The sequence below is a fragment of the Triticum dicoccoides genome, chromosome 7B (genome assembly GCF_002162155.2).
Source record: "Triticum dicoccoides isolate Atlit2015 ecotype Zavitan chromosome 7B, WEW_v2.0, whole genome shotgun sequence".
Lineage (NCBI taxonomy): Eukaryota > Viridiplantae > Streptophyta > Magnoliopsida > Poales > Poaceae > Triticum > Triticum dicoccoides.
In genome coordinates, this window is record NC_041393.1 from 115,746,971 (window position 1) to 115,762,100 (window position 15,130).

The following is a 15,130-nucleotide window of genomic DNA, read 5'->3' on the forward strand; positions in this document are numbered from 1 at the left end:
AACAACAACAACAACAACAGCAACAACAACAACAACAACAACAGCAACAACAGCACCAACAGCACCAACAGCAACAGCAGCAGCAACAGCAGCAGCAACAGCAACAGCAACAGCAACATCAACAGCAACAGCAACAGCAACAGCAACAGCAACACCAACAACAACAACAACAACAACAACAACAACAACAACAACAACAACAACAACAACATGTTGATCACTTAGCCCGTTTTCTAAGGCTGAATTCGCCAGTTTCTCTGGTAGCACCGAGCCGATTGTTGCAGATGATTGGCTCCGCAAGATTGGAAGGGAGCTGACCACTACATGATGCACGGATGTGGAGAGAGTGCGTTTTGCCGCACATCAGCTTGATGGACCCGCAACATCATGGTGGGAGAATTTCACAGCCACTTACCCCATTGAAACTGTTACATGGGATTAGTTTCAGCAGGCTTTCCGCATTGCCCATGTTTCAGCAGGAGCTATGAATATGAAGAAGTGTGACTTTCGCAACTTGCGCCAAGGAGGACGCACAATGGGGCAGTATGTGGATGAGTTTACTAAGTTAGCACATTATGCCCCGGATGATGTAGCTACAGATGCTGCTAAGTAGGAGAAGTTTCTGGAAGGACTGAATGATGAGCTGAGCATGCAATTGATGGTGGCAACATTCAACAACTACCAAGAGTTGGTAGATAGAGCTCTCATGATTGAAGAGAAGAAGCAGCAGATAGACAGACACAAGAGGAAGTATGGACAAGGGAAGTACAATTCATGAGCTCAGCAGAGGCCTCGTTTTACCCCGACCTCGGGAGGACACATTCACCATAACCATGGAGGCCATAATTCCAATGGAGGAAGTTCGCATAACCATAGTGGCCCCAAGAATGGGAATGCGAATGGAGGAAGCAAGGGCCAGAACCGTTCCAACCCAGCAACGCCCGCTAAGAAGGATCTTAGTCACATTACTTGTTTCAAATGCGGGAAGAATGGACACTATGCCACGGAGTGTTCTGAAGCGAAGAATGGTAATGGCAATGGAAGCTATGGGAAGAAGCCCAACCCTTTCAACAGGGGACAAGTGAACCACGTTAGCGTGGAGGAGGTTGAAGAGCAGCCAGATGCAGTTATAGGTAAGTTTTTGGTTAAGTCATTTACTGTAATCATTCTTTTTGATACTGGTGCATCACATTCATACATATCAAGGGGATTTGTGGACAAGTATAAATTGCCCACCAAAGTTCTTAGGACACCTATGTTAGTAAGCTCGCCAGGAGCGGAGCATATGGCAAGCCAAGGATGTTTTTAGATGCCATTGACCATAGGTAGGCATGTTTTCCCCCCAGATCTGATAATTCTGGAGTCACAAGGGTTGGATGTGATTTTGGGTATGGATTGGCTATCGATGTATGGAGGAAACATCGATTGCGTCAGTAAGTCGATTATGCTCACCACTCTAGAAGGGAGAAGGATCAAGTATGTATCCCAGCATATGCCAAGGAGGACTCAAGTGGATTCCTTATCAGGAGTTGTACAGGAGGAAGTACCAGTGGTGAAGGATTTCCCTGATGTATTTCCAGAGGAGTTTCCAGGCATGCCACCGGATAGAGAGATTGAGTTTTTGATTGAGCTTTTGCCAGGCACCGGTCCAATATCACAGAGACCGTATCGGATGCCCGCAGAGGATTTGGAGGAAATTAAGAAGCAGATTAAGGAGTTACTGGATAAAGGTTATATTTGCCCAAGTTCGTCACCTTGGGGATCCCCAGTACTTCTAGTGGAGAAGAAGGATGGATCATTGAGGATGGTTGCTGATTATTGTGCGTTAAATGAAGTGACGATCAAGAACAAGTACCCACTGTCGATGATCAATGATTTGTTCGACCTGTTGCAAGGAGCTAAAGTATTTTGCAAGATTGATCTGCGATCAGGCTACCACCAGCTGAAGATTCGAGAGCAGGATATACCTAAGACAGCTTTTACCACAATGTACGGGCTATATGAGTATACCGTTATGTCATTTGGTCTGACTAACGCACCTGCCTATTTCATGAACATGATGAACAAAGTGTTTATGGAGTTTTTGGATAAGTTCATCATGGTGTTCATTGATGATATATTGGTCTACTCGAAGAATGAAGAGGAGCATAAGGAGCATTTGCATTTGGTTCTTGAAAAGCTCAGGGAACATCAGTTATATGCCAAGTTCAGCAAGTGTGAGTTTTGGTTGAAGGAAGTTGGATTTCTCGGACATGTTATATCCGGAGAAGGAATAGTAGTATACCCCACCAAGGTTGTTTATGTGACTAAATGGGTAGCACCCACATCAGTTGGAGAGATCAGGAGTTTTCTTGGACTCGCAGGTTATTACCGGAGGTTCATTGAGAATTTCTCCAGGATTGCAAAGCCCATGATGGAGTTGTTGAAGAAGGACACCAAGTTCAAATGGACTGAGGAGTGTGAAGCCAGTTTTCAGGAGTTCAAGAAATGTTTGGTTACAGCCCTAGTGTTGATTCTTCCAGATCAACAAAAGGATTATCAAGTGTATTGCGATGCTTCTCGTCGAGGACTTGGAGCTGTGCCTATGCAGGAAGGAAGAGTTGTTTCATATGCCTCACGACAGCTTAAAACTCATGAGCAAAATTATGCTACACATGATTTGGAGTTAGCAGCCGTAGTGCATGCATTGAAGACGTGGAGACATTTTCTCATCGGAAACCACTGTGAGGTGTGCACGGATCACAAGAGTTTGAAATATATCTTCACGCAGAAGGAGTTGAATCTCAGGCAAACGAGATGGTTGGAGCTCATTAAGGATTATGATATGAAGTTGCACTATCATCCCGGAAAGGCTAATGTAGTAGCCGATGCGTTGAGTCGCAAGAGTTATGTTAATACGCTTATGATCGGAGAATTACCCAAGGAATTAGTAGAGGATCTTCATGAGCTATGTTTGGAAATAGTTCCGAGAGGTTATGTAGTAGCATTGGAAATCCATTCCACCTTGATGGATAAGATCAGAGAAGCCTGGAAGATTGACTAGGAGATTGTCGAGATAAAGGAAAGGATGAGCAAAGGAAAGGCCAAAGGATTTCATGAGGATGAGCATGATACTTTATGGTTTGAGGATCGCGTATATGTGCCTAACGACCCCGAGATCAGAAAGTTGATTCTGCAGGAGGCCCATGATTCGTCGTATTCAATTCACCCAGGAAACACCAAGATGTATCTGAATTTGAAGGAAAGTTTCTGGTGGACCGGAATGAAGAAGGATATTGCCGAGTACGTAGCAGTATGTGATGTATGTCAGAGAGTAAAGGCAGAGCATTAGAAGCCAGCAGGATTGCTACAGCCATTGCTGATACCCGAATGGAAGTGGGACAAGCCTGGCATGGATTTTATCACTGGATTACCCAGGACTCGTTCAGGTTATGACTCGATATGGGTTGTAGTCGATCGGTTGACGAAAGTAGCTCATTTCTTCTCAGTGAAGACCACCTATACGAGTGCTAAGCTGGCAAAGATATATATGACCAGGATCGTATGTCTGCATGGAGTTCCGAGGACCATTGTATCAGATAGAGGAACCCAGTATACCTCAAAGTTCTGGAATCAGTTGCATGAGACTTTGGGTACCAGGCTAGAGTTTAGTACAACCTTTCATCCACAGACGGATGGACAGACCGAGAGAGTCAATCAGATTCTGGAGGACATGTTAAGAGCTTGTGCGCTAGATTATGGATCTAGTTCGGACGACAATTTGCCGTATGTCGAGTTCTCTTATAAGAACAGTTATCAAGCCAGTCTGAAGATGGCCCCTTTCGAAGCCTTGTATGGAAGGAGGTGCAGGACACCGTTGTTATAGGATGAAGTAGGAGACCGTCAGTTGTTTGGACCGGATTTGATTAAGGAGTCTGAAGAGAAGGTTAAGTTGATTCGCCACCCACTCAAGGTAGCCCAGTCCAGACAGAAGAGTTATGTGGATTCTAAATGCAAGGAGACAGTTTACGAAGTTGGAGACAGAGAATACCTTCATGTGTCCCCACTTCGAGGAGTTAAGTGTTTTGGAGTTAGGGGAAAGTTAGCACCACATTTTGTGGGACCATACAAAGTTTTGGAACGTCTGGGAGAAGTTGCTTACAAGCAGGAATTGCCAGAAGGATTGTCAGGAGTTCATGATGTGTTTCACGTTTCCCAGTTGAAGAAGTGCCACGTAGAGATGGCTGAAATTCCTCTGGGAGATACAGTGGCACTGGAAGCGATTCAGCTGGATAGTGATTTGACCTACGAGGAGAAACCAGTGAAGATTCTCGAGTTTGCCAGTCGAGTCACACACAACAAGGTTATCAAGTTTTGCAAAGTTCAGTGGAGCCACCATACCAAGGAGGAAGCCACCTGGGAACGAGAGGAAGACCTACGGAAGGACCATCCACACCTATTTTCTAGCCAACCCGAATCTCGAGGGAGAGATTCATCTTAAGAGGGGTAGCTTTGTAACATCCCAAATTTCCAATTTGGAATGTTATACATAGGTCATCATTGCATATCATATTTTATTGCATTTTGGTTGATCCAAGAAATTCTAAGCAACTCAAGGACCCACGGAGAGAGTTGGGGATTCCGTTTATTTTCATAATTGAGTTTTCTCAAATATTGAAAAGAGGATCATTTTGGTTTTAATCATTTTTGTCTCCAAATATTTCCAACATTAAAATAAAAGAGAGGGGATAAAATGACTTCTCCAAAATAAAAGAAATATTAGAGGAAAATGTTAAAATCAATTATTTATTTTATTTGGATTTTTATTGCTATTTTATTTGAATTAGAAAAATTGCACATTTTCAAAAATTGCATTTTAGGCCAAAAAATGTTCACTTTGTTCTAAATATTTCATTTAGACGGTGAAAATTTGTTTGGCATTTTTAGATTTTTTTAATATTTTCTAGGATTTTCTTTTAGTTCGGCAGAAATTATTTAAAAAAAACTCCTGCCCGACTGGGCCGAAGCCCAGCGGAGCAGGCCGACCCACCTAACGCCGCCGCCTTCCCTGCCGTGCTTGCGGCGGACTCCTCTTGGAGTCCAGCTCGTAGCCGCTGCCGGCCGCCCCCTCCCCCAAGTCGGCTTCCGCCCTGACCCCCCTATTTAAGCCGCTGCCCCGCCGCCCTCTCCACCACCTGCCATCGCCACCCGACGCCGACGCCACCTGCGCGCCCCGCCGCCGCAAGATGCCGCCGCCCGCAGGTCGCTACCGCCTTCCACTTCTTGAGCACTGCATTGGTTTTTCCTTGAAGAGGAAAGGGTGATGCAGCAAAGTAGCGTAAGTATTTCCCTCCGTTAGGGATGTCAACCGGGTCCCGTTTAATCCCGTTTAAAGTCCACTTATGATATGATATTTTAAAAAGGTTTTTTGTTTGTTGAAGGAAAATAAACTATCAAGCTAGCAAAAACTAACTAAACAGGATTGTGGCACCATTTATTTGCCACTTACATACCTACCCTCAGTTTTTGAGAACCAAGGTATCAATCCAGTAGGAGGCTCCTCACAAGTCCCTCGCACCTACACAAACAAACAACAACCTCGCAACCAACGCGATAAAGGGGTTGTCAATCCCTTCACGGTAACTTGCGAAAGTGAGATCTGATAGAGATAATAAGATAAGATAAGATAAATATTTTTTGGTATTTTTATGACATAGATTGGAAAGTAAAGATTGCAAAATAAAGTATATCACAAACTTATATGATAAAATATAGACCCAGGGGCCATAGGTTTCACTAGTGGCTTCTCTCAAGATAGCATAAGTATTACGGTGGGTGAACAAATTACTGTCGAGCAATTGATAGAAAAGTGCATAGTTATGAGATTATCTAGGCATGATCATGTATATAGGCATCACGTCCGCAACAAGTAGACCGAATCCTCCCTGCATCTACTACTATTACTCCACACATCGACCGCTATCCAGCATGCATCTAGAGTATTAAGTTCATAAGAACATAGTAATGCATTAGGCAAGATGACATGATGTAGAGGGATAAACTCAAACAATATGATATAAACCCCATCTTTTTATCCTCGCTAGCAACAATACAGTACGTGCCTTGCCGCCCCTGCTGTCACTGGGAAAGGACACCGCAAGATTGAACCCATAGCTAAGCACTTCTCCCATTGCAAGAAAGATCAATCTAGTAGGCCAAACCAAACTAATAATTCGAAGAGACTTACAAAGATAACCAATCATACATAAAAGAATTCAAAGGAGATTCAAATATTTCTCATAGATAAACTTTATCATAAACCCACAATTCATCGGATCTCGACAAACACACCGCAAAAAGAGTTACATCGAATAGATCTCCAAGAAGATCGAGGAGAACTTTGTATTGAGATTCAAAGAGAGAGAAGAAGCCATCTAGCTAATAACTATGGACCCGAAGGTCTGTGGTAAACTACTCACAACTCAGCGGAGAGTCCTTGGCGATGATGTAGAGGCCCTCCGTGATCGATTTCCCCTCCGCCTCGGTTGCTTCTTGACGTCCACTCCAAGTCTCCTAGATTGCGTTTGTTCCAAAAAGATCACTCCCGAAGGTTTCGTTCCGTTTGGACTCTATTTGATATTCCTTTTCTTCGAAACATTGAAATAGGAAAAAAAATAGCAATTCGGGCTGGGCCTCTGATTAGTAGGTTAGTCCCAAAAATGATATAAAAGGGTAAAGTAAAGCCCATAAACATCCAAAACAGGTAATATAATAGCATGGAGCAATCAAAAATTATAGAAATGTTGGAGACGTATCACGCCTCCCTTCCAGCGCCGCCGTCACCCAGCGCCGTCGCCGACACCCCACACCACCGCGCTGCCCCGCCGGAGCCTCGCTAGAGGTAACCGCCGCCGCCGCTGCCGTTTTGGTTTAAAAAACTATTTGGTTTTTTTAAAACCCTAGATCTAGTTTTTTAGTTAGATCGGTTTGGTTTTTTTCCGGTTTTGTTAGTTAGTGGACGTACGTCCATATGTTCATTTTGTTTGTCAGTTAGTCGCAGACAGCGAACGTTCGTTCGTTAGCCTGTTCGTCTCGTTTTATTTTCCAGGGTTTTCCGTGATTATTTTTTATCATGATTTCTACCCTGATCTTCGATCTAGTTTATGTTTTCGCTCGTTTATCCAAATTAGATGAAACAAGCGCCTAGATCTTCGTCTCGAAGCCCTCTTTCTATTTAACCAACTTGAACAAGATTTTGGTACTGTAAAATTTGACTAGTCCAGATTAGTAAATGAATCTTGTTACTTTCGTAGTCTGAGTTTCGTTTCTCCGTTCGACTTGATTCTTTTTGCAAACCGGAGTTCTTTAGTTGAACTTTCTGGTTAGATCTTCTTATTAGAGTTTTACCCATGCTTCTAGTTGAGTGCTTATGTATGCTTTTGTTTGCTTGTGATAGAATACCCGGAGTGCGAAGCGTGCTACTACGAGTCTCTAGGTTTTGCGGATCATCAGCAAGGCAAGTAACACGTTGCTCATATCCTTTATTACCCATTTTTTTTATGCATTAGTTTCAATCCTCAAACATTGCATGGTTAGGATCTGAATAACATGTGGGTTTGGGAAGTAGATGATGAGGTAGAACCTATTGCCCTCTTATAATCAAACCTTTGGGAGTTACTTCTATGTTATGCTCAGGATTGCTATGCTATGCTCGTAGACGTGGTTTGGGTGAGTGTATCCATGACAGATGTGAGTATTGTTAATTAATGGTGAACTTAATGTGGCTACTTAAATACACATCTGGGTGGATTGGTTGAGGCACCTAGAGTACCCAATGGTTGTCAGGGCACCTGGAGAATCCAGTGTTGCCCAATGGGATCTTGGAGTACCCGTCTGATTACCCTTTGGAATGCCACCCAGACTCAGAGGGATCATAAGATTATTCATGCTAGAAACTTCCGTGTGCAGCCACAAGCTATTATGGGCTCTAGCATAGCTGAGTATGTTGCATGACCTCTTTCAATGGTGGGCTAGCAGATGTAGGGGAAAGTAGGTGTAACTATCCATCCAGAGTATAGAGTTAATGTTTCTGAAAGACTGTGTCTCGTTCATCTGTTTCTCAAACACCATGTAGTGTGAGAAATCCAACGGAGGAGATCGTGTCTTGTGGGGAAAAGTGCGCAAACCTCTGCAGAGTGTACAAACTAATCATGGTTAGTCGTGTCCCCGGTTATGGTCATCTTGAGTATCTGGTTCTTGGATTATCATGTTGATCTCATCACTCTAAATTTAATTTGATTGGGTTTAATGATGATGTTTAATTGGGATTGAGTTGGAGGAACCTTCTCAATGTTTAACAATCACCATGATAGTTAAATGAAATTTATTCCTTCGATGTAGGGAAAAATTGGCTTTATGTAAAAACTTTAACCATAGAGCTTTCCACCAGCCATATATGCATGTAGTGATAGCATTTATTCTGTTTATTACTCTATGTGTTACATTGCCAGCGTATTCCATGTGCTGACCCATTTCGGGCTGCAACATATCATGTTGCAGACTTTTCAGACGACGAGTAAGGTGCCATAGGTCGTTGTCGTTCACTCAGCTATGTCGTTGGAGTTGATGGACTCACTTTATCTTCCCAGCCTTCCGTTGTTATCTTATTTAGATGGCCTTAAGCCATATTATTGTAGTAAGTTCTCTTTTGAGACATCTGATGTAATAAGTGTGTGATTAAAACTCTGTTATAAATCCTCACATACTGTGCATGTCAGCATTACCGATCCAGGGATGACACTGATGCAGAGAGACTAGACTGTTTGAGGTCTGGTCGCTACAACTAAACTCCTGCCACCAGTTTCCACTACAAAAACTACACTTCTGTGATGATACGTGTTTGTCACAGTAGGTCGCATTTTTTGTCATGCATGTACATCCATGACGATTTTATGACAGAATCAAGATAGTCACACATGTGTTGTCGTAGAAGTGTTCCATGACATTACCAAAATTATCATCACGGAAGTGTCCACTTTCATGACGATAAATCACGCGTTACAGAAGTGCTTTCGTCAAGGGTGACCGGCACGTGGCATCCACCGTAACAGAACACTGTTAAGCTATCGGGTCGGGTTTTGGATCCGATAACCTGTTAATAGCCACGACCAATGGGGATCTTCCACGTGTAAAATTATCATTGGCTGGAGGAAACACGTGTCAGCTCATCATTGGGACAGATGTCATCCACTCATTGGATAGAAGGCGCCTATGATACGTCGACATGTGGCACGGCCCAACAGAGGCCCATTCGTGTGAAAAGACCGGCCCGTTTGACTTAGTCAAAAGGTGGCGGGCCGGCCCATGGAAAGCCTGTTAACGGCCTGTTCGCATATAGCCCATTTACAGCCCGCTAACCCAAGGCCCATTACGCCCTATCCGAATTAGGCCCAATAGCGTCATCTGGGCCATCCAATATGATTCCAGCCCGTTTTCACTTCTGGCCCATGTATGGCCCATGACGTCTTTCGGCCCATATGAGGCCCTTTGTAACTCTTGGCCTATTAACAGCCCGTGGTGAAACTGGCCCGTAATGAACAGTGTATCACTTTACACCCATTGACGGCCCGTGGTGAAACTGGCCCGTAATGAACAGTGTATCACCTTATACCCATTAAAGGCCCGTTATTCCGTTGGGCCGTTTCCAGCCCATGTTATCTTTCGACCTTCTCAGAGCCCATTTATTCTTGGGCTCATTTCCAGCATTCGTTTACTTACGGCATGTTATTGTCATTTTCTGCTTGTGGGCCAAATTCAGCCCGTGGTTACAGTCGGACCGTTTGTGGTTCGTTAATACATTGGGCCATTTTCATAGCGTCATCAAATATGGCCTATTAACGATGGCCCGTTAGGGTCGGCCCATGAACGGATGATTCCAACTCTAGCCTGTTTACGGCCATAATGCGGTCTGTTTGGCCCATGTTTGGCCAATCGATCATACGGCCCGTATAAGGCCCATTGATGATACGGCCCGTAGAAGGCCCATTGTTTCTACGGCCCGTAGAAGGCCCATTGTTTCTACGGCCCGTAGAAGGCCCATTGTTTCTACGGCCCGTAGGAGGCCCAGTGTCACTATAGTAAATATTAGCCCATGGTTATTGTGGCCTAGTTTTAAAAAATAGGTTATTACAGCCACTAGCAAACCGCGGAAAAAGAACTGCAAAGACTACAAGCAAACAAATAAACAAGACAACAAGGAAATAAATAAGCAAGCACTAAGGCTAGGCTATCACAGCTATTACACATATTACATCCACTGGGCATCAAAGTTCTCCACCAGTGCAAATATAGGGAACAAAGCAGCATATCATATACACTGATTGTCAAAGTTGGCGACCAGCGCAAATAAACGCCGCAGCAAAACAAATCCAAAACTGAAACCACTTCAGAAGATCTCATGAAACAATATCCTGGGTACCCATAATGCTGGCAAGATGCTTAGCAAACTTATTAACTTTCTCTTGTTTGGCGCTTAAATCCTCCAGCGCTTGATGTTGCACCAGGAAATAGGCATCTGAATTCTGCAGGGACTTCCTTAGTCCTTCAGCTTCCTGTCGCAGCACATCTGATCGATGTATTTCAACTTGAAGTTGAGACCCAAGAAGACGAAATGATTCAGGCAGCGAGTTCGAAGAGCTTGCCCGCAGTAGTGGCCAGTAACTCGAACACTACATCAAGACAGGAATTTTGGGTTCTCTCACTGTCGTCAAGATAGTTTTTATCAGCTTTCTTGGAGACCAACAGGGATGTCTCACTATCTTGAACCTTATCTACATTACTTCCTTTACCATTGGATAATGCGGTACTGTTCTCCAATATTTGGTCCGCATTCTAAAAGAGAAACAAGCAGACACATCACATGTTTACCATGTTGTATATGAAATTCATTTTGGTAAATGAGTTCAGTAGTAAAGTGGACAGGATAACAACATGAAACAAACATATATCTATGTAGTATGGTCACTTTATGGTCTATATCATTCTATTTTTTGTTGCCAAATCAAGATAGAGACACATTTCAAATAATATTTGTTCAAGACAAAGCAGAATAGATAGAATATAAGTGTGGGAAACTATAGAGCAATAACAACACTTGTAATGTGCATGACATGAGAACATAACTGTTTATTCAATTGAAACTGAAATCAACATAGAGCAGGTTACAATAGCAAACCAGTTAAAGAAACATGTTTAAAACATACCTGTTGCGCCATTGGAGTTTCAATTCCATCCTTCAAATTTGAAAATAATTGGTATGAGTAAATACAGTAATGCAAGAGCAAAGGAGTATGAACCATAGCTATAGAACCTGACCCGAGAACAAATCTTCTTCTCCTTTAAGCGTTGAGTTGGGATTCAGAGTGGTGGTCCTTGTGCTTTGGGCACTGTAGTTCCCTTACTAACTGCTCGTGTTTGGGTGCTCTGTGGTGGAGACGGTGTTGTGTCAACTGGAACTGGGTTACTATCTGCCGGGGTTGGGGTTAGAAGGGGTGTAGCTGGTTCTCTATCCAACTAGGTAGGGGCACAATCTGCAAGAGTCTGGGTTATGTGTGGTGGATCTGGTCCTTGGGCAAGTACAACCGTGGTTCTATCTGCATCAACTGGTAACACTATCTTTTCTGAAGACCGTGTTGTTACTCCCTTAGATACTGCCATCACCCTCTCCAATTCAAATGGCTGATAAACAAGAAAAGTAATTGAAAGTATAGACAATGTATGATAGACAAGTGCAATGGATAGTGGGGAATAAAAGAGGGCATGAAATAATTCATATTTATGTTGTCTAACCAAACAGGATAGCATGACACAATTTCACATATATGATGGCTAACAAAACAGGATAGCGTGACACAATTTCACATTATGATGGCTAACTAAAAAAGATGGAAAGACATAGTTCAAAATATGAGACTATGTAAACAGGATGACATGATATAACTATATAATGTGTTTATTAAATAGGTTGGCATTCCATAATTCATATACATTCACAGATAGAATGCCATAATTCAAAATATGATGGCTGTAAACACTAAACAGGATGAGATGATATAACTATATGGTGTCTTTATTAAATGGTTTGCCATGCCATAATTCAGATAGATGATGTGTATGTACTATGTAAACATGATGGCATGATATAATTCAAGTATATGATTTATATAGTAACCAAGTAAGCAGATGGCAATCCATATATGATGTAAAAACTAAGCAATGCAAGACAACATGCATGGCATGGGTAATATAACCCTGCCAAGTTTGCACATAGACCTCAGGGGGGAAATAGGACTGGTCATCAGTCTTTGAATCCTCCTCTGAGGAGCTCTCTATAACCAGCAAGATGTCTGCTTTAGCAGGTAGCATTGTCTGCTCTGAATACCTTGTTTTCACTCCAGATACTTCCATCACCACTTCAAATGGCTGATGCACAGGAAGAGTAGTTGAATATACAAACGTTGTCGACAAATGGAACACGTAATACAAAAAATGATAGCATGATATAATTCACATACATGATGATTGGCTAAACAGCATGGCATTGCATAATTCACATATATAATGCCTTTGCAACAAGATAGCATTGTATAATTCACATATATAATGTCTTGCAACAAGATGGCAATGCATAATTCACATATATGGTAATTAGACACTGAACAGGTGGCATTCACACAAAGCATGTCTAAACTGATCAAATGACATAGCAATGTGAGACACCATACTCACGATATGAGCAACATAACCCTGCCAAGTTAGAGCATACACCTCGGGGGGGGGGGGGAATAGGACTGTCATCTGTCTCTGAATCCTCCTCTGAGGAGCTATCTGTAACCAGCGAGATATGCGCTTCGTAAGATAGCATAGTCTGCTCTGAAGACCTTGTTTTCACTCCAGAATTTGCCATCACCGTGTCGAATGGTCGATGCAGATGAAGAGCAGTTGAATGTACTAACATTGTTGAAAAATGTAATATGTAACAAAAAAAGGATGGCCTGATATAATTTACATATAAGATGACTGGCTAAGCAGGATGGCATTGCAAAATTCACATATATGATGCCTGGCTAAACAACATGGCGTTGCATAATACACATAAATGATGAATAAACTAAACAGATGGCATTCGCACAAAGGATGTCTAAACTAAGTAGATGACATATTTGATGTATAAAGTAAGCAATGCATGACACCATATGCATGATATAACCAACATCAGCATGCCAAGTTAGAGCGAAGACCTCAGGGGGTAAATATGAGTTGTCTTCTCCTTCTGAATCCCCCCCAGAACAGATGTCTTCCTCTCGATTACAATCCGAAATGCGTGGAGGGGGATGCCTTTGCGCCTACCATGGAGCGACGTCTGCATGAAATTTTATTGCCACGCAAGGCTCGTCTCTTTTGCTCTACATGTTTAGTTCCATTGTTTACAATAACTGTCATGCATAGGAATAAAACATAGTGAGATTATGTAAGGAGTGCATGTAGAAATCCAGAGTGATGGTAGCAACCTGTGGATAGACCCAAAATCAATAATAGTAGGCAGATAATGGCTTCAGTTAAAAAATACAGATAATGGCTTCTTTATTGTTTGTTTCCCACCCAACATGAAACTCATAGTAGACACCGGAGATTAACCAGATAGTAGATAGATACTATTGATTGCGGCCCCGATATGTACCCCACAACCATTTAAAAACTCAAGTTTGACCATTAGTTTGGAGCTGACTCAGAGTCTAATCGATGAACAGGACGATAAAGTAGCATGTAACATTAAGCGATGCATAACGTAAGCAGACACAAAAGAGTGCGACCTCTCTTGCGGACCCGTGTAGTCCTCAAGGTCATCTGCTCGGTTGATGATGGTAATGCAGTTTTTATGGCTGCCGGCGGTGGGGAAGAAGATCTGAGGTGGTGAAAGACAGTCTGGAGGCCGGATCCCTGCTGTGCTAGACCCTTCTATCGTTAGAGCAGCTGAGCTAGGGTGGATGACGGCGCAGCAGGAGCGGGACAAACCACGCAAGGTTTTCTTTGACAACTATTTGTAAGAGAAGTAATTCTGTAAGGGCTCGTTTGAATTGGACGATTCCAACAATGCAGGGATAGGAAATAGACAGGAATAGGATAGCAATGCACGTGCAAAACAGAGAATTTAAAAACACAGGATTTCTTCCAATCTGGGTGTTTGATTCACAACAATTGGAAGATCACAGGATGCAAAGAAGCATTGTGAGATTAAGTCAAACCACAAGAAAATGTACGGTTATAATACTATTATGCTACTATCTCTTAGTCTTGTGCTTCATGAATAGGAATTTGAAAAGGAGGACAAGTGAAAATTAAAATTCCTACGTTTTTTCTTTCAAGGAGACACTAAAGGAACAAATTTGTGTGCTCAGTGGACAATATATAAAAAATGTAGAGTAAAAAAGAGATGCAACAAGTGTACAACCTCTTTGGCGAAGCCATGTCAATCTCAGCGTGATTGGGTTGGCCGGTGAGGATGCTCCGGCTGACTTGGCTATCGGAGGAGGGGAAGAAGATATTAGGCGTCTGGAAATGGGGCCCGAGGTACTGCTCCTTTGTGATGGAGGGTTTCGTCGTTGGAGCAGCTCCGGTGAGTTGTACGACGCTGATACTGAAGCAGGACAAGAGAGACAACGAACAACGTTAACCTGAGTGGAATTCTAATAGCATCTCCAATACATGACGTAAAATACATAACCACAAAGTGCTAGATGTAAAATACATCAGCCGCTCATCTCTGAACTTAACTATCGAAACTGAACTTAACTATTGAAACTGAACTTAACAGTCAAAACTGTATTTTGCTGTCGAAACTGAATTTTGATGTCGAAACTGAACGCACTAGCAAGGTGAAGCTAATCGTCGATCGACTGACTTTTTCATCTCTGGTCAGTCGATTTTGCAGCCGTTGGATACGAAATCAAGGGCCTGCTGTTCATCTTCAACCTCCACCCTCCTGAGCCGCCAGCCACCACCGGGCAAACAGCAGCACCCCGCCGCCTGCGGCCGACGGTGTGCCACCCCGCCCGCCCCAAAAACATTCCCCATCACCGGTCTGCCGCCTCCC